This window comes from Protopterus annectens, chromosome 7.part0, assembly GCF_019279795.1.
Source record: "Protopterus annectens isolate FY-2018-M chromosome 7.part0, PAN1.0, whole genome shotgun sequence".
Taxonomy (NCBI): Eukaryota; Metazoa; Chordata; order Ceratodontiformes; family Protopteridae; genus Protopterus; species Protopterus annectens.
The window spans coordinates 1070354664-1070375691 of record NC_056739.1 but is presented as its reverse complement, the minus strand read 5'-3'; the positions used below and the strand labels follow the sequence as shown (position 1 = coordinate 1070375691).

The 21028-nt window shown below is 44.9% G+C and overlaps 1 protein-coding gene and 1 non-coding gene across 5 annotated transcripts in view; both read right to left on the bottom strand.

The window, feature by feature from the left end:
• SPPL2A (signal peptide peptidase like 2A) overlaps window positions 1-21028 on the bottom strand; it is a 1262472-nt gene that overhangs the window by 159767 nt on the left and 1081677 nt on the right. The gene's annotated exons all lie outside the window — the stretch shown is intronic.
• TRNAL-UAG lies at window positions 4807-4888 on the bottom strand. Its single transcript is given in 2 exon segments — window positions 4807-4841; window positions 4851-4888. It is a non-coding gene; the product is annotated as a tRNA-Leu (tRNA).

Here is a 21028-nt window from a genome sequence, read left to right as displayed (position 1 = left end):
AAGGCAAGCACAAATATGACTCCGTCATTGTCCATGCTGGTGTGAATGACCTGAGACATACCTCCCTGGACTACATGAAAAGAGACATAGAGGAGCTCTCTGAGCATGTAGCCCAGGCCGGTATGACCCTGACCTTGAGTAGCATCTTACCCTCACCAAGAATTATGCCACAATATGAAGACAAGATGATTAATTTCAACAACTGGCTTAAGTATTGGTGTCATTCAAAGGGATCAATGCCTGTCAGCCTGGGATGACATGCTCGACAAGCCACGATGCTTCGCTAGGCGGCTTGCACCTGTCACCCCTGGGCTTTGGATATTGGCAAAGGCTCTTGCTACCCCATAGTGCCTTTTTAGGCAAGGCTCAAAGACAAACCCACCTCCATAGGTATCACAAAGGATAAGAAACTAAGAGTAATGCTACTCAACGCCAGAAGTCTAAACCTCAAGATGCATGCACTCAAAACTCTCCTTAGCATGGAGAACATCGATATCTGTGCAGTAACAGAAACCTGGTTCAAGGCTCCGAGAGCACCCCAGCACTACCAGGTTATACCTCATACCGTGCTTTTCGCCCCAAAACTTGGACCGAACCAGAAAAGGAGGGGAGTATCAATATTATCAAAGATACCCACACCTCCAGGTTGGTGGCACAGCACGAAGCATCAGAGACTATCCATGTGCAACTAACAGTGGGTAAAACTGCCTTCCAGTTTATAGCCTGCTATAGACCACCCTCCCAAACCCAGGAACCCCACTCGGCCTTCCTGAGAACACTGGAAAATATGAAGGTCTCTCCAAACACCATTATAATGGGCGACTTCAACTACCCAAACATAGACTGGGAGCATTACTCTAGCTCCAACACCCTAGCTCAAAGGTTCCTAGAATTTATAAACTCAAATGCTATAGAACAACTTGCTACCACTCCCACAAGAGGGGAAAACATACTGGACCTGATCATCACCAACATGGGGACTCTATGCTCCAGACCAGAAGTGTATCCCTCACTGGTAAGATCAGACCATAAACTAATCTCACTGGATATTCACATCCTGACCCCACCCCCTGCCCAGAATACCACAGTGAAAAACTTCTCTAAAGCAAATTTCACACTCCTCAAAACCGAGGTGGAATCCATCAAAGCCCCCGGGCCTGTGGAAAATACGGCCCAGACTGCAGAATCCTTTATAAACACATTCTATGAACACCTTCAGGAATGCATGGATCATGCAATCCCAAATAAAACCAAGACCCAATCCTCCAAAGGCAGACGTCCTGTCTGGTGGACCTCAGCCATAAACAAACTATACAATAGAAGGAGGAAGCTACTACATGATAGAGCAAAATCCCAAAAAGGGAAGGCATCTCTGATCAGTGTTAGCAAAAAACTACAGGCACTTATAAAATCGTCTAAGGCCAGCTTCGAGAGAAAAATTGCACAGGACACTAAGGATAATCACAAGGCTTTCTTTAGTCATGTTAGGAACCTGGGTGGGAATTCCCAGATATGCTCAGAATTAGTCCAAAATGACAAAAAAATACACCAAACCCACAGACATTGCCAACATCCTAGCTGACAGGTTCAGCAAACTCTCCCACCAAAAGGGCAAATATCTATCCCAGCAGAGTGCTGCCCCCCCTGACATCTCAGATGCTCAGGTAAGAGCCGCCCTTCTCCAAAGCAAAAAACACAGCATCAATGGGACCAGACGGTGTCCCGGGCTGCGTCCTACATGAACTCCAAGAAGAGCTAAACCCAAACATAAAACTACTGTTCAATCTCAGCCTTACCACAGGATATGTACCCAAAGATTGGCGTACAGCAACAGTGGTCCCTCTCCACAAAGGTGGTGCCTCAACGGATCCTGGAAACTATCACCCCATAAGCCTGACTAGCTTGGTCTGCAAAGCTATGGAAAGGATCATCATGGACCTCATAAATAAAGATATTGGGGACCTACAGACACTGGATCCTACCCAGTTCGGCTTTGTTAAGGGCAGATCCTGCCTCTTAAACCTGGTTGATTTCTTTGAAACAGTCACCAAGGCCATTGACGAGGGGAAGGTGGTTCACACAGCCTACCTGGACCTCGCAAAAGCCTTCGATACAATACACCACTTGGGCATTATAGATAAGCTCACCAGCTTAAATATAAACCCCTATGTCACTAGATGGGTTTCAAACTGGCTCAAGGACAGAACCCACATGGTTAGAATTGCTGGAGCCATGTCAGACTCCAAACCAGTTACAAGTGGCGTCCCACAAGGCTCAGTCCTGGGACCTCTCTTGTTCGGTATATATTTCTCTGAGGTACAGGCCAACTGGGCGCTATAATCGACTCTCCAGCCGACACAAGCATCCTCCAAAAGGGCCTCATAGGAACAGACAACTGGTGCCAGAGCCATGGCCTCAAGCTAAATGCCAAAAAGTGTATAGTCATCCCCTTTGGCAAAAACAAAGTGCCCACAAATTACCACATAGGTGGTAATCCATTAAGTACGGAAGAAGTAATTAGGGACCTGAGGACCCAAGTTGATAGCAATCTCTCATTTGACAACCATGTGGCCAAAGTGGTTAGAAAAACATTTTATATAGCCCACCTAATCATGAAGGGATTCACATCTAGATCAGGGGATGTCATTGTGCCTCTTTACTCATCCCTCATCAGGCCCATAATTGAGTACAATGCCCCTTTTGGGATGTACCTTACCAGACACCTGCAGCAACTGGAAAGACCCCAAAAGTACCTCACCAAGTGGATCAAAGAGCTCAAACAGATGCCATATGCTGCCCAGTTAAAGAAACTCCAGCTCTACTCAGTGGCATACCGCCTGCTCAGAGGCGATCTGTGCCTGACGAATAAACCCATGTCCAATCCAGAATTAATGGACATGCTGCACCTCAGAAAATCCAAATCCCATCGAGCTACGCGCTCGAGAGACTTGAACCTCAGCACTGAAATAAATAGGACATGCTGGAGGGACAGATTCATAACCCAGAGGCTTCCTTCACTCTGGAATAAAATCCCAGTCCAGGTTAGGCAGAGTCCCTCATTGACTCTCTTCAAGAGGAATCTTGATGAGTGGATGGGGGATCATAGGTTTACCCCGGTTATCACTTCTGTGCCACTGTTAGACAGAGGCACAGTATACTAACCTCGAAAAGGGGCATAGCATAATTAATTTAAAATGGGTGGTGAAAGCCAAACACACTCTGGCTAGACTTATAAATGCCCTAGGGCAGATAGCCTAGTATGAACCTATGAACCTATATCATCATCAGGCAAAGGTTGAAGCCAAAGCAAGGATACCTCCTCATCACTGATCCAAAAGCAGCAGCCCTAGAAGATGCATCTGGTACATCATAACTACACTTGATGGAATGATGAGCCACCTGGGAGGAAGTTCCTAACAGGGAAAGGGCAGGTTTTTTACACTCAGAGTCTGGAAAGTTAGAAATAATCTGACAGCCTGAGATATGAAAGCCAACATATACCTGGACATATGGGTTTGATAACTAACAGCTCTAAAAGCCAAGGTAGCAGAGGTACGAACCTTTTTGCCCAGGCTTTCCATAATCCTACTATCTTTATCAGAAGGCAGTAACTTGGGAGAAGGAAGTAATTGAGTGGGCTTGTCAGAAACTACAGACACAGTCAAGGGGTCAGCAGAAGGACACTTACTCAAAAATTTACAGTCCTCAGGCACCCTATAGAACCTATCAGGTTTCTTAGTAGCAGGGGGCTGGGAATCTGGAGCCTTAGAAGCATTTGAAAATGCATCCAACAAGGCAGCCAAAACAGGAGGCACAGCAGAAGGTTTGCGAGACTCCATCTGCAACAACTCATAACATCTTTTATGAACCTCAGAAAACTAAGCACAATCCCACTTAAAGAAGTTAATCATCCTGGAGATTGTGTACCCAAAAGAAATCTCTTCAAACGGCATAACAGGACTGGTAGAATCCTCTTCCTCAGATCCATAATCCGAAGGACAGGGTATCTGAGAAGTGTAATCAAGGGATTCCTCATCTGGTCTTCTAAGAGGGGTAAAGGACCAAGGGTGGCTGGAAAAGAAACTCCCTGGGGATGTTTCAATGGCATCACAGCACTAAACAAACTCTGAGTGAAGGCCTGCCATTCACTCTGGATCCTTAGAAGCAGGCCTGGTTCCCCCTTGCTTGATGATTTACCACATGACTGCGGTGTCTGCCTCACAACTTGAAGAGGTCCTAGAGACCAGAGATGATTCACAGGGTTCAGTGCCTTTAGCAGAGCAAGCATCTCCTTTACATTTGTGTGCTTGCATCTGTCCTTGGTGTCCTAAACACCTTGCACTTTTATCCCTTCTGAAACTGCTCCACAAGCATTTGTAGTGACTGACTGCTTTGAAGAAAGAGGGGAGAAGGTGAGACCTAGATTAAGCGATACTTGGGAAAATGAGATATATGTGATAATATTTCAAAGCACACAGAGAATGGATTTTTTGCCACTAAAAATAACTTGTTAAAAGCTATTTCTACAGCATGCCTCCAACACCTAACTGGGTAAGAATTAAGGCCATTGTACATAAAGACAATCTATTTATGCTTATTTACAATGCATGGCAGATGCATTTGAAGCCTTTTCTGGACATAGGTTCATAGATTAGTATTAGGCTAACTGCCCTCGTGGGCCATTTTAAGCCTAGCGAACTACCCCATGTGAGAATTAAACCCTGCACCTTGTGTCTGTAAGGTAAACACCTTAACCACTGTGCCAACTTCCCACAAAACACTTGACAGCAGCTCAAATCCTTAAGCTGGCAGTGGTGGGGTTCGAACCCACACCTCCAGAGAGACTGCAGCCTAAATCTAGTGCCTTAAATCACTCAGCCACACTACCTGAACATTCAGAACCTAAAGAAATGGCAGCCAGTGGGCTGTCAGCTGCTTTTCTACAAGGCATACTACAATCAATTCAAAAGGAAATCTAAAAGATTTGTTTAAACTGACCAAGTTTAGGCATTCATGAAGTTGTTAATCAAGTACAATATGCATCAGATAATATACTCAGAGAAGAGAAAGAGCAAAAAAAAAATTGTTAGTAGAAGTTCAGTTCCAACAGTTCGATACTGACTCACGGGGAAGGGGAAAGGGAAAAGGAATTGCAAAGGTAAATTATGGTTCTTCAAGGCACAAACTCCAGGACAAAATCAACTCTATTATTACCCTCCTATGCTATTCGCAATCACCATAAGGTGAACTGTATTTAACTGTTTCAATTGTGATCAGCCTGCACATTTGCAAAATGAATGCCTACTTTCTCTACAACAGAGAAATTCACTGAATGTCCAAATGCTACAAGCAAGCAGAAAGACATCCTCCTGTATGGAGTACCATGTGGAAGCAGCCTCATTAGGACAGCCATGAAGAGAAACCACAGTTATTTCCCTTGGTACCAGTTGACCAAGAAGGTCCTTTTATCAATGGTTCAGTGCAAAATTCATCTCTCCCTTTTCTCAATGACACAGGAGCAACTATATCTATGATTATTTCAATAAATGCTGAAAATTTCCCACTTACCACCAAAACAGTTTGTGGAGTGGGAGTGACTGGAGTTCCTTTAGAATGCCCAGAGAGACAACCTGTTCTTATTCAGATTGATCTGCTAAAAGAACAACATGCTTTTATTGTACGAAATGCTGTCCCTTTAAATCTGTGCAAATAATCTTAAAACCTGGCGAGCTCCTGCCTATGGTAGTTTAATAATCCTTGTTTGCTGGGGCAGAGAAAGAAAATTAACTTATGTCTGCATTATGAGGTATAATAGTTCGACGCAAAGTCCATGTAACACACCTATTCTACAAGTCAAGAAACCACAAAGAAACACTTAAAGACTTGTACAAGATTTATGAGCAGTTAACACCATAGTAGCGCCAACTTTTCCTGTAGCTCCTAACCCTTCTACACTACTGAGTTCTATCCTATCAACTGCCACTCCCTTCTCAGTGATGGCTATTTCTTCTGCTTTATCTTCTATTCCTGTACACCCAGACAACCAGTATTCTGTTTGCATTTACATATAAAAGACAACAGTACATTTAGGCTAGATTATCACAAGGGTATGTTGAATCACCAATTCTTTTCTCTACGGAAATGAGGAAATAGACAAGACCGAATTTCCATATCGCACTACTCTAATTCAGTACATAGATGACTTACTGTTATCTTCCAAATCTCTTCATGACTGCAAACAGGATACTATCTTTCTTTTAATCAAACTTGAAGAATTAGGATTTAAAGTTAATAAGGACAAACTGCAGGTGTGGAGGTCTCATATTCAATATTCAGGACATCTTATTTCAGAATGTTTCAGGCAGATTTTGCCTTCTCTCATTGATGCAACACAAGTTGCACCACATCTCACCACATTAAAATGATTATGAGCTTTCCTGGGGCTGACAGGTTTCTGATGACAATGGATTTCTAACGTCTCAGTAGTATAAAAAACATTACTAGAATTAGTTAAGAAAGATACCGCCGAACCTTTACCTTGGCAAGACCGCAATGAAAGAGTGTTATGTACTTACTATCTGTGTTATCCTACATCTTCATTCATCACCACAGAGTCAAGGATCTGAGCCAGCATCATTAAACAGGAAGATCCAAGGCTCTGACTCCTCCCTCTCCCATAAAGCCCTGCTGCCCTCTAATCCCCAGATCAAGTTTGGTAAAATAATCCTGACACTACACCTACCAAGGCCGAGAGAAAACCACTCCAACTTCCTCCGCGATCAAACCAGATAGGGGGATGGTGGGTGGGAAATGTGATGAATGAAGACGCAGGATAACACAGATACAAAGTTATGGTAAGTACAAATGTTATCCATATCTTCATTCATCACCACATGGTCAGAGTCCACAGCTACCATACATCCTGGGAGCCCTCACTGAAGGACATGCCGGAGCACTGTGGAGCCAAAAGAAGCCCTACTCCTAGAAATCAAGCTCTGCTTGTAATAGGATATTAAGGTGTGAGGATTAGCCCAAATGGCAGCAGCACAGATATCATCAATAAAAAGCCTTGCTACAAAGGCTGAAGAAGTTGCTACAGATCTAGTAGAATGGACCTTAAGACCTGGAACCTCCAGGTGGTTCGGGTTGTAAACCATAGAGATGCAGCTAGATATCCCACTTAGAAATAGTGACCTTAAAAACTGGAAGGTCACATCTGCTATCAGAAAAGGCCACAAAAATCTGCTCTGACTTACGAAAATCCTTCGTCCTATGCAAGTAGAACCGAAGCTGTCAGTGAACATCTAAGGTAGGAAGCTTATACTCCCCTCTGTTAGAATAGCTGGGGAAGAACACTGGAAGCTGAATACGTTTAAGGCAGACCAACTGAATAAGAAGGAGGAGGCTCACTCTCAGACAGACCCTGTCCTTGTGAAAAGTCATGTAAGGAGGAGTAATGGTAAGACCTTGCAATTCTGAGACCCTCCTAGCTGAAGTGATAGCGAACAGGAAGGCTGTCCTTCCATGACAGAAATTTGAGATCACAGGAACTAGCAGGTTCAAAGGGACTCAGAGATTGCAGAAGCATTGTGAGGTCCCAAGGAGGTGAAGGGTCCTTAATTGGAGGATGAAGCAGGAAAGACCCCCTTCATAAAAGCCTTACAAAGCCTAGATGAAAAAGTAGGTTCAGAACTCTCTTGAAAATTGGAAATTGCCACCAACTGAATCTTAATAGTGGAAAAACTTGCTCCCTCTTGGAAAAGGGAAGGCAAAAACAAAAAAGTACATCTGAAACCGAAGCAGAAAAAGGATCCCGATTGTTGCTTCTGGCCCAGATTGAAAACCTTTTCCACTTGCTGCTGTACACGTTTCAGGTAGCAGGTTTTTTGGGAGGCCAAAATGATGCATTTAATGGGGGACACTAGCCTGGACTGTTTAATTATCACAGGAACTGGAGTAACCATATGGTTAGACAGACGGTCCAAAGGTTTGGAAGAGGAAGCCCTGATGGATGAGAAATCAGATTCTGATGGGGATTCCAGTATCTAAGATGGATACTTTAGATGAGACCTGACAGGAAACCACGGCTGATGAGGACAGAAAGGGGCAGTAAGGATAAGGGATGTCCTTCGGCACCGAACTTTCTACAGTATCCCTTGGTGACTTCCCCTGAGGAGGGATCAAGCCAAAATACCTGCTGCATTTGTGGCTGATTGGAGAGGCAAAAAGGTAGCAGCACAGCTGACCCCAACAGTCAAAAATCTGACTCATCACTGAAGAACTGAGGAACCACTTATGAGGATTCAAGATAAATATGCCGAGCCTGTCAGCCAACATGTTGGAATCCCCGTATGTGCTTTGCAATAATGAAGCAGCCGGAGGACATAGCCCATTCCCCACAGCCTCTCTGCACAATGGGTGAGAGCATGTTTGTTGATATACCAGATGACAGCCATGTTGTCTGTCTTAATTTGCAAACTGTCCCTAGAGGGAGGCAGTCCTGGAAGGCTTGTAACAAAAGAACAGCCCTCGTCTCTAAAAGGTTTATGTGCAACTTGGTCTCGACTGGGGACCATGTGCCTTGGACTGTATTCCCTAAAAATGCCCCCCCACCCCAGGAGGGAGGCATCCATGGTGCTGTGGCTTTGGGCAGAGGGAGAGAGAAAGGCCTGCCTAGAGAGATCCTGTGACTGAAGCCACCATTGGAGGTGACGTCTGCACACAGACGTCAGTTTTATGGTCATAGGCAGAGGATGAAGAAGAGCCAACCAATGGACAGCTAAAATCCACTGTAACACAAGCATGTGGTACCTGGCCAGAGGAGCAAGAATAATATCTGAGGCCATGGAGCTGAGAGCCAGAAGAACCAAACAAACCTGGGCATGTGACAGGTCTAATATCTGTTTGACCTGTTCCCGAATCAAGTGCATTCTGCACAGAGGCAAAGTCGCAATTTCCGAAACACCTGAACTCCTATGAACTTCAACTGTTGAGTGGGAATCAGATTGGATTTTGCCAGGCTGATGGTTATCCCCAGATGACAGAAGAGGGGGATAACATACTGAATTGCCTGGGTCAGTCGATGCCTCAAAGGTGACGTGAGGAGTGAATCACTGAGGTACGGAAAGACATGGAACTCTGCAGATGCAGGTGAGCCACTGCCACTGGCATGCATTTGGTAAACAACCAGGAGGCTGTGGTGAGACCAAAGGGTAGGGCTGAGAACTGGTAATGATTGGATCCTAGCTGGAAGCGAAGATGTGTCCTGGAACACTTGTCTATTCTGATGTGATAGTAGGCGTCCTGGAGATTTACAACGCACATCCAATCATCCTTGCGCAAAAGGGCAGCATAGAGTGGGCAGTGACCATCCAGAACTTTGATTTATTTGCAGCGATTGAGCTCACTGAAATACAGAATAGGATGAAGGTTCCCTGGTCTTTTTTGGCATTAAAAAGAAGCGAGAATAAGTGCCGGATCCTCGTTGTCCTACTGGGACCTCTTGGATGGCTCTTTTTAAAAGAAGTTGAACTTATTTGAAGGCCAACTCCTTCTGAATGGGTGGAATATCCGGGAGGCAATGACTTGCTGGAGGGGGTTCCGAAAAGAATATGAAATAGCCCCTGCAAACAATATTTAACACCCACTTATCAGAAGTGATGTTTGTCCAGGCTAGTGGGTGTATGGAAATGTGACCCCCGACAGAGCAGTTGGACAATGCTTCAGAAGCGCTGACAGTACTGCTCAGAGATGGGTTCCCTGGAGCCCTGATTTAGCAGACCCCCCCCCTACCTTGAGGACATAGTCATCCACTGAAACTTCTCACACTGCCTCTGGAGGAAGATTCGTCAGGAGTGTCGCAAAAGGAAGACTGCACTTTATGGAACCACATCTTTCTGGTTCCCTGTTGGGTCTTCAAGAAGGACCTCTGGGGAGCCGAAAGCTTGATCCCTACTGCAGACAGAGTCTTCCCTTCCTGCTCACTGCGGGTCAAAGTGTCCTTTATGAAGGTCCAAAGAGGGTGGAACCATCAAAGGGAGCATTAATAAACGATGCCTTTAAAGGGCTCTGCGAACCAGTACAGGCGTAGCCAGGCATGAAAATGCAAGGCAATGCCTGTCCCAGCAGCTTGAGAGGTAGCCTCTGCAGCATTGGAGATTAACCTCATCGAGGAATTCATGAGGGAGGTCAGAGTAGATAGCTTGGGAGACACCTGCTTGAGGTTTTCCACCGACAATAACTCTGCAAGGGAGGTGGAAACTCTTGGGACCAAATCCCTTTGCAGGCGGATAACATGTGCCAAATAGTTTGTTGCTCTCAGTCAAATGGTAGCTGAGGCGTACACCCGCTTCCTAAAAAGGTCTATCACCTGGGACTCCCTGTTTGGAGGATGGCCTGTGCAGCTCTACTTTGATAAGCTCATTTTTCAAGGCTGCAAATATGATGGCATTGACTGGTACGCCTTTGCTCCAGAAGAAATAGTTCACTGGGGGAGTAAGGAATTTGCCGTCCCTCTTTGGAACAGGAACCACTGCATCCAGTTGCTTCCAGGCCCTGCTGGTGATTAGATCCACTAATTTGTCAGCAGGGGGGGACACCCAGAAGGGTAGACGGGCCCATCCTGAAGGCCTTCAAAAATACGGATGCCTCTGAAGACAGGGGTTGGAAGGGACCATCCACCCTTTTGTTTCAGGAGTTCAAGGATGTCTCACAAAGGAGACATCATAGGGCTGAGATCTGGGGGACCCATCTCCTTCCTTGAAGTGCGTATCCTTGGAGAGAGACTCTGTGGGGGAGTCCAAGTGCCTCCTCTTGCACTTTCTCTTACGATGAACCTCCTCAGCTGGGGGCTTCGGGGAGGAGTCGGAAGAGACAGGGACTCCCAGAGGAAAGGATACCCCCTGAAGGTTCGATTGGGAGACCTGACCCAGGACAGGATGTGAGGCCTCACCAGCCAAGGTATAGAGATGCTGGGAGGGACCCAGAGGTGTGGCAGAGGAAACTCCAGATCTGGAGAAGGTCCTCTTACCATCCAGAAAGCCAAGGGGCTGCAAGTAGGCCCATCCCCGACATCCGAGGTAGAAGTCTCCCGGAGATAAGGAACATGTCTGAAAACAGCCTCCCAAACCCCTAATGATACCTGCCCAGAGCTATCAAAGGCTGAAGCACCGAGAGGAAGGGATCTGTCCGAACAAATGTTACAAGACTCCCTCCCCGTGGAGCTGGCATCAACCACTTTAGTATGAGGCTAACCCCATTCCGAGGGTGAAGGAACAGGTTAAGCCAGGGAACCCAGCAGAGATGAGAAGGGGGAATACTTGGCCTCACCAGAATCTGCCTGGTCCCTAGAATCCAAACCCAATGGGGTTGGATGAGAAGAACAAGAAGTTTGTGGGGGGGGGGCCTGGACAGATGGGCAGGAGAAGCCAGCAGACCCAACTCTATCTGGGCCTTGAGAAAACTCATATCCTGTCCATTTCTGAGGGCAGAAGACTCCTGGAAGATCTTGAGGAGGAAGAGGACTGGGTGGACTTGGAGGGAGACCTCCCTGACCTACTGCCAGGCTCCGCGGAATGGATCCAAGGTCTCGGAGCTGACTGAGATCTCTGTTTCAAGGTGGAAGGGATTGCACGGCTAAGAGAAGAAAAATAAAAAGTACAAACTTTTACTTAACCAGCCAGAGGACACACGTCTGCACAGGAAGCGTGGCAAACGAGATCTGGGAATTAGAGGGCAGCAGGGCATTGTGGGACAGGAGTCAGAGTCTTGGATCTGTCTGCTGAATATTGCCAGCTTGGATCCGATGTCGGATCCTAGACCCTGTGGTGATGAATAAAGATATAACATCAGATCAAGCTTTTATTCAACTAAAACCCTACCTTCAAACCCTCCTGCACTTAAATTACCATTCTACTCCAAAAATATGCTCTTGGTTTGTTGTGAAAGGAAAAAGTAGCATTATAATTATCAGCATAACTTAGAAATAATAGTTTTAGACCTCTTGCATCTTTTAGTACAAATCTTGATCATGCAGCACCAGCCTCCCACACTACCTTAGGGCGGTAGCCGAGACGGAGCACTTAGTAGAAATGGGGGCTGATGTGACTCTCTGGCACCAGACCCATGTGGCAGTTTCACGTTCTGTAGAGGCACTGCTATTAAAAACCAAGACACAGAATTTATCTGCATTGCCTAGATATGAATCATCTCTGCTTAATGACCCTTCTTTTCAGATTGTTAGATGTCCATCACTTAACCCTGTTAATTTTCACAGCAGACAAAGCAGAGCCTTATAATTGTGTTGTTGTAGGTAACTGTGCTTTCTCCCAGATCAGACTTAAAAGATGATCCATTATCGAATCCTGAATTGCTCCTTTTTGATGATAGCTCCAGTGTTTGAAGAGAAGATGGGTCATTAGTAACAGCCTTTTCTATTTGCACCCATGACAGAATTTTGTTAACAGGACAATTAAATGGAAATGTCTCTCCCCAAACACTGGATGTTTATATGGAGGTTTTAACATAACAGTGCCCTTCAAAAAAGCTCTGCAAAGTCTGTGTGACATGACAGGACAGTCATTTTCTCCTATATGAAAATTAGAAACTGCAGATAGTCGAACTTTAACCGAATCTGCCACTGCTCCATCATTGAAGATCTCTGACAGAAACTGTAAAACAGAATGAACTGGTGCTGTAAAAGGGTCTATTTTTTTCAGTTTGCCCATACAACAAATTTCTTCCATTTGCTTTAGTAAAGTTTTCAAGTAGATGCTTTATGAGATAATATAATATACCTGACTGGGAAGGAGGGGGATGGAAACCTGCAATTAGGGGAACTGGAGAAGCCAAGCTGTCAAATTTAGGGTGTCTAGATTGGGATGATCCACTCCTGATGGGTGTGTCAAGAGGTCTGAAACTGGGTCCAGAATCCAGGGTTCATCTCGAACAGGAGGCTGAAGAAAGGGGAACCAGATATGATGAGGCTTGTAGGGAGCAATTAGGATAATAGCTGTCTCCAACAAATTCGCTTTCTGTATAAACTTTGGAATTAGAGGAATCGGAGGGAAAGTGTAAAGAAGTCTCAGGGGGGGGGGGGCAATCATGAACAGCATCCTTTGGTGACTCCCCCGTAGGAAGGATCAGGGTGAAGTAGTTGCTGCATTTGGCATTTTTGGGTGATGCAAAAAGGTCACAGCAAGGCTGGCCCCAACTGCGGAAGTTCACTAACCTAACTTTCTGATTGAGGGACCACTCATGCAGCCATGGAATGGCTCTGCTCAGCTTGTCCACAATAATGCTGGATTTCCCCAGGATGTGCGCTGCTATCAGAAAGCAGTTGGAGGCTATTGCCCAATGCCAGAACCTGAGAGCTTCTCGACAAAGTGGGTACGATCTGGATCCCCCCCCGTTTGTTTATATACCATACTACAGACATGTTGTCCATCTGGATTGCTATTGTTCCCAGAGGAAGAGAGTCCTGGAACGCTTGCAATGCTAAAAGCACCACTCTCATCTGGAGGACATTTATATGCAAGTCAGCATAGTGATCTTGCCAGATGCTTTGAACGGTCTTCCTGAACAAATCCCCCCCCCCCCCCCAATCTGGGAAGCATCAGTGGTCATGAAGGCCAGAGGTTGAGGAGGAATGAAGGGATGGCCTCAAGGTACTGAAGGTGAGTGATCTTTTTTGCAGGCATTGGTTATCATAATCTTGTGAGACACTGGACGTTCCAAGATTGACCACTTTCAAACTTCTATAGTTGCTTGTTCCTTTTGACTGGGTGGAACATCTGGAACTACTTTGTTTTTGGGGTTAGGAAAAGAGAAGGGAATGATGTATCCTCTGGATATTATGTCATGCACCTATTTGTTGTTTATCTTTAGCCAGGTTTCTTGGTGCAAGGATAATCAACCCCCCAATTGTCTCCAGAGGTGAGCAATTGGGCACTCCTTCAGGAGCACTGGAAGGTCTACAAAGAAAAGATTCTCTGGAGCCATGGTTTTGCAGACCTCTGCTGTGAGGGTGGCATCTTCCGTTATTGTTCCCTCCTCTGCCTCTGGGGGAATTTTCACCTTGTGTGTCTTGGTAAGACCTCAGATTTTGTGAACCACATTTTCCTATTATCTTTTGGACTCTTAGGAAAATAGGGAAAAACAGGAGTGGAAAAACACACTCCAACGGCAGACAAGGCCTTTCCCTCTTGTTCACAACTGGTGAGCATTTCCTTCACTTTTGACCAAAAAAGAGAATAGTTGTCAAAGGGAGCGTTAATGAAGGAAGACTTGAAGGGCTCCACAAAATCTCAAAGACACATCCAGGCCTGCCTCCTAACAGAGATACCCAAGCCTGCTGCCCTACTCGGTCCATCCGATGCATAAGAAATGAGCCTCATTGACGAGTTAACAACTGAATTAAAGGTAGCAAGCTGAGCATTGACTTTCTCTGCCGCTGCTTCAGCTACAGCCCCTTGGAGGGAGTGTAATAATTCCTTAATCAGGTCCCTCTGCAGTCTACTGAAGAGAGTGAGACAATTCAGAGGCCACAAAGCAAAGGTCGCTGATTCAAAGGTGTGCTTCCCATACCTATACATAGTCCTAGAGTCCCTTATTAGGAGGATGGATACAGGAACTAATCTCAGGGAGTTCCTTCCTAGTGGCTGCCACCATGACCATGGCATCAATCTCTACACCCTTTGTTAGAAAACTTTTTTCTTTTGGGGCAGTAATGTATTTATTTGGCTTCCTAGGAGTAGGGTCTATGGTGTCTGGGGTCTCCAAAGCCTTTCACGAGATTAATTTGACAAGGCCTTCGAAAAGAGGAGTAACCCAAGAAGTTGATGGGTGAGACGCAAAGGCCTCAGCTGAAGGGGTGGAGGACTGCCAGTTACCTCTCTCTTTTAATATTTCTAGGATGTCTCCAAAAAAGACACCTTCAGGAGGTGATCATAGGGACCCTTCTGCTTCATCGAGATCAGTGTCAGATGTGATAGACTCTTCCCATGATTCAAGATGCTTCCTCCTGCATGGCCTCTTCAGAGGGACCTCTTCAGTGGGATAATCTGGACAGGTTTTGGAAGAGGGGGCAGTACCCTGAGGTACATCCCGAGGCCTAACGTGTCTGCGGACCTGTGGCAAAGGCCTGTGAGAAGACAAAGACACCCCAACTGAAGAGGGAGAAATAACTGAAATAGATTGTGTCCCAGACTGCGAAGTGGTCAACGCCCTCCTCGTAGGTTGGTACTAGGCTATTGGCCCTAGGGCGTATACAAGCCTAGCCATAAAATTTCCCTGGATATTTCTTCCCACAATATTTACTTCCCTGGACCACTGTCTAGCAGGGCGACCGACATGATCCCCGGGGTGAATTTCTATCTCCCATCCAGTCATCAAGTTTCCTTTTGAAGCGGGCCAAGGAGGCACTCTGACACGTTTTCCCTCCCCCACTCCGAAGAACTCTCAAGATATGACAAACATGTTGACAGAATCAAAGGAATCTCCAGAACAGAAGAGAGTAGCTCCAAAGCAGAGGTAGGAGCCGAACTCACCCGTGCTGAGGCCTCCAGAGGCACAGCTGGATCTGAAGAGATCGGAAAAGTCTCCACGGACCCGACAGGGGAGTGTCTGCCCCTAGAGATCTCCTGCGCCGAAGGCACAGAGACACTAAGGGCAGATATTGGATCGGAGGAAGGTATGGGTCTTGGACCAGACACAGACACAACCTGGATATCAGAATCTTCCAGTTCCGAAGCAGGGGGATGGACTGGAGGAGGAACTGTAACAAAAGAGGGGGTTTGAGTCTGGCCAGATTCCTTTGGGCTCAGGATCCAACAAACGTTTGGCCAAAGCAGATGTCCTCAAAAGTATCTCTATGACCCTTATCCATGTCTTAATCAGATAAACTAATGGTAGACCTAGTGGACAGGGTAGGTGACCTTGATGTAGCTAGTAGTGGAGAAGAGAGCCGAGAAGAAATCTTCTCAATACAAGGAGGTCAGCTCCTATGTCTTTGTTCAGTGGAAGTAGTCGGTGCCAATGAAATTTTCCACTCCAAGGGAGTTTTGGAACCAGGAAGAGATGTCTACTCAGAAAGAGCATTCAGATCAGTCAATTTCGGAGCCTTCTGCACTGGCTCCGACTAGGAGTTCGGCTGCGATGAAGGCCTTTTAGTATGTTTTTCTGAAGATTCAGGAGATATAGCCTCAGAGAAAGGTGATTTCAAAAGGTCTTTCAAAATGAGTTTATTTTTATGTTCCATAAATGCCCGCTGGATGAAGTTGTGGAAAATGGAACAAGACTTCTGCAGATGAAGAGGCTCAAAACAATACACACACACACACTGTGTGATCGCTGAGGGGCACTTTCTTACTGCATTTTTCACACTTTTTGAAGACCAAAGGCTTGCTTTCCTGTTTCTGGGACATGATTAGAAAGAAGAGAAAGAGAAAGACAAGAATACAAACAGTCACTCCAAGTAAAGAGAAAGTCCTCTAATTTAAACAGACTTCATGCACACACATACAAACAGTAACCTAAAAAATCTAATCTTAGGTCAAAAAATAGAAATACACAAATACTATTTTTTTTTAAATGAAAGGGCAAATAAGATTAAATATATAACATAAGCAACGTCCTCTAACTAAATCTGACATTCCTAGACACCTAGTCCCCTAACTTAAACAGACATCTAATAAGGGAAAGAGCTGGGTAAGAAGTAAAATAGAGGACTAATTGAACAAGTACTTAAGAATAAAAGGAGAAAGTTTTTTTTAACAAAATAGTCAAGAAAACTATGTACTTAGCACAGAGCTATAGTTGATGAATCTCTTCTCTATGAGATCTGGGGTAACTAAGGGAATGTATTATGGGTAAAGAATGAGGCTCATGAGCTTTGCTGAAGACCTCAAGCTGGAGAAATGGCCGAGTCAGATAGGTTCATAGGCAGTTACTAGGCTATCTGCCCACAGGCATTTATAAGCCTAGCCGGAATGTGTTGGCTTTCGCCACCCCCTTAGATTAGTTCCCTGTGCTTCTGTCCAGCAGAGCCACTGAAGTGATCCACGGGGTAAACTTCCTGTTTCCCATCCACTTGTCAAGATTTATCTTTAAGAGTGTTAGTGAGAAGCTCTGCCTAATGTAGATTGGAATCTTGTTCCAGAGCATGGGAAGTCTCTGGGACAGGAATCTATCCCTCCAGCACGTCCTATTTATTGTGGTGAAGTCTGGATCCCTAGGGCGTGTGGCTCGAGGGGATATGGTTTTCTTTAGGTGGAGCATGTCCATCAATTCTGGGTTGGACATGGCCTTGTATGTCAGGTTGAGATCACCTCTGAGTAGGCGGTATGCAACCAAGTACAGCTGGAGTTTCTTCAGTCGAGCTGCATAGGGCATCTGATTGAGGCCAGTGATCCTCTTGGTGAGGTACTTCTGTGGTCTTGCCAGCTGTTGCAGGAGTCTTGCAAGGTACATCCCAAATGGGGTGTTGTACTCTATGATGGGTCTGATGAGTGATGTGTAGAGGGGCACAATGACCTCTTTTGATCTGGAAGCAAACCCATTTGTGATTAGGTGGGCCACACAGAAGGATTTTCTAACCACTTTGGCAATGTGATTATCAAAGGAGAGATTACTATCTACTTGGGTCGCCAGATACCTTATTTCATCTTCAGTATTTAGAGGGCTACCACCTATGTGGTAATTTGTGGGTACTTTGTTTTTTCCAAAGGGGATGACTATGCACTTTTTGACATTTAGCTTGAGGCCATGGTTTTGACACCGGGTATCTGTCTCAGTGAGCCCCTTTTGGAGGATGTCTGTGTCAGCCGGAGAGTCAATTATAGCCCCTAGTTTGCAGTCATCTGCGAACTTGGTCAGCCATAGTCCTCCTGTACTTGCCTGTACCTCTGAGAAGTATATGCCGAACAAGAGGTGTCCTAGGACTGAGCCCTGGGGAATGCCACTTGTAACCGGTTTAGAGTCAGACCTAGCTCCCGCAACTCTTACCATGTGGGTTTTGTCTGTCAGCCAGTTGGCAACCCATCTCGTGACATAGGGGTTTATGTTCAGGCTGGTGAACTTGTCTATAATACCAGAATGGGGAATGGTGTCAAAGGCCTTTGTGAGGTCTAGGTAGGCTGTGTGGACCACCTTTCCCTCATCTATAGCCTTGGTAACTGTCTCAAAGAAGTCCACCAGGTTTAGCAGGCATGATCTGGCCTTAACAAAGACGAACTGGGAAGGGTCCAGTGTTCGGAGGTTCCCAATGTCTCTGTGAATGAGATTCATGATGATGTGCTCCACAGCCTTGCAGACCAAGCTAGTCAGGTTTATAGGGTGATAGTTCCCGGGGTCTGTTGTGGCTCCACCTTTGTGGAGCAGAATAACCATTGCTGTGCGCCACTCTATGGGCACGTAGCCTGTGGAGAGGCCGAGTTTGAACAGTGTATTTAGGTGAGGGGTTAGTTCATCTGTGAGCTCATGTAGGACGCAGCCTGGGACAATGTTCGGTCCCACTGATGCTGTGTTTTTGGCTTTGGAGAAGGCTGTTTTAACCTGAGTGCCTGTGATTTCAGGGGAACTACATTCTTCTGGTATGGTTATGGGCCTTTTTGGGGGCGAGAGGGGGGTGAAGTTTGCACTGAACCTGACAGTATGTTGGCGATATTGGTCGGTTCAGTGTATTTTGTGCCATTCTGCACTAACTCCCAGCAGATCTGGGAATTGCCACTTAGATTCTTGACATAGCTAAAGAATGTCTTGTGGTTATCTTTGGAGTCCTTGGCAATTCTTCTTTCGAAGCTAGACTTGGATGATTTTATGAGAATCTTAGTTTCTTGCTGATACTGATCAGGGATGTCTTCCCCTCTTGGGATTTTACATTTTTCTGTACTAGTTTCCTCCTTCTATTGTACAGCTCGTTTATGGCAGGGGTGCACCACACTTGTTTTCTTTTCTTGGAGGAGTGAGTCTTGGTTTTGCTTGCGATAGCACAATCCATGCATTCTTGTAGGTGCCTGTAGAGTGCATTAGTAAAGGATTTTGCAGCTTGGGCAGAGTGATCATTTAGCATGGGGGATTTGAAACTTTCCACCTCGTTCTTAAGTAACGTGAAGTTTGCTTTTGAAAAGTTTTCCAAGGTGGTTTCTTTGACTGGGGGTGGGGGCAGAATGTGGATATCCAGAGTGTGATTAGTTTATGGTCAGATCTAACCAGAGAGGAGTTGACCTCCAGTGTGGAACACCAGTCACCCATGTTGGTGATGACCAGGTCCAATATGTTGGCTCCTCTGGTGGGGGTGCTGACCAGTTGATCCAGGGCGTTTGAGTTTATAAATTCTAGGAAATGTTGGGCAAGGGAGTTTGTACTTGAGGAGTTCTCCCAGTTAATGTTTGAGTAATCGGAGCCGACCCATAAGTGAGAATAAAGGCGAGACTGACAACATCACATCTAACATTATTTCTTTGCAGGAATTGACATCAGACTAAAGATTCTGAATGGGTGAGGAGGATCTGTGATGCCTGCAGCCATTCTCCAGATGTTTTATGGCACCACAAGGATGTGCGGTTGTTAAGCTCCACAAAATTTCTGAAATCATTTGGTTAAAGCTTGCCACTTACCTTTTCATTTGGGTGAAAATGCCTTAATAAACCAAATTTCAAATGATTGGCATGGCCCTCATCTTAAAGACGTCAAAGCCGTTGGGGCTATTTTGTACCTTCACTGGGACTTTAATGAACTACCACATATATAAAAGTACACACTTGTCATTAGTGACGCCTTTTCTGGATGAGTAGAAGCTTAACCTTGTGCTAAAATTGATGCTACAACCATAGATAAAAAGTTTATTCAGGACTTTAAACAAAGATTTGGTGTTCCTTGCTGTAGCTGGTCAGATTAGGGCACTCATTTTACCAGTCATGTAATACAGCAGATAAGTACAACATTAAACACAAAAATGTAATACCAATGCCCATAAAAGCCACAAGCTTCAGGAACTGTAGAGCAGACAAATCTAACTATAAAGACCCCCCCTTTCTAAACTGAGTGAGGAAAGTGGTCTTAAATGGTCAGAAGCTTTACCTTTATTTATATTTAGGTACGTAAAATGCAGTTAGTGCTACTAGGAAGTTGTGTCTCATGCAGTTCTCAAGGGCAGACCCATGAAAATGGCAGCTACACCTCTCTCTATCTGGGGTTACAAAATGCATATGAATATGTTTTTCTGTGTTGTTAAGTCTCTTTCTTCTGATTTACAACACTAGTGTAACAGTGCTTAAGAGGCTCTAAGACAGCCTTCAGGGAATGATCAATATGACATGCAACCAGGAGATTTTCTCTACAGCACATTAAAGCTTTCAATAGAAAACATCACCATCCCTAGTGGCGAGTGCATATGAGATGGCCGCAACATCATTCCTTGTGAACATCCAGAGTCTACTGCAAATCTTACTAGATGAAAAATCAGGGACACCACTGCACCCATAAATGAAGACTAAGGACTTTCACTTTGCCATCCAAACCAAATCTGGAAGTGAAATAGAGTGATTTACAAAATTAAATCTAGAGGTGAAATTAAGTGACTTTATATCATCATCTTGGTCCGAGATAAAACTCAATGATTCTTCCATTTCTTCACTATCAGCATTATTTTTTTTTGTTTGTTTATGAACCAAAAATCGAAGATTCATCATGATTTTTGGACAACAGACCAAAAGTAACCAACAATTGTTTGTAGGATCATACATAACCACTCCTTTTGGCCAGAGTTTCCGTGGAAATCAAATTTATATTAACTATAACTGAGCATTTCAACATCCATGTTTGCAGTTTCTTCAAAACCATCTCCAGCCTCAACATACCATATTTTCATATGGACAAGTTATTGGAAGAGTTACTGTGAATTTCCCTTTTACTATTTTACCATATATATATATATATATAAACATACATACACACATATATATATATATATATATATATATATATAAACATACATACACACATATATATATATATATAAGAACTCCTAACC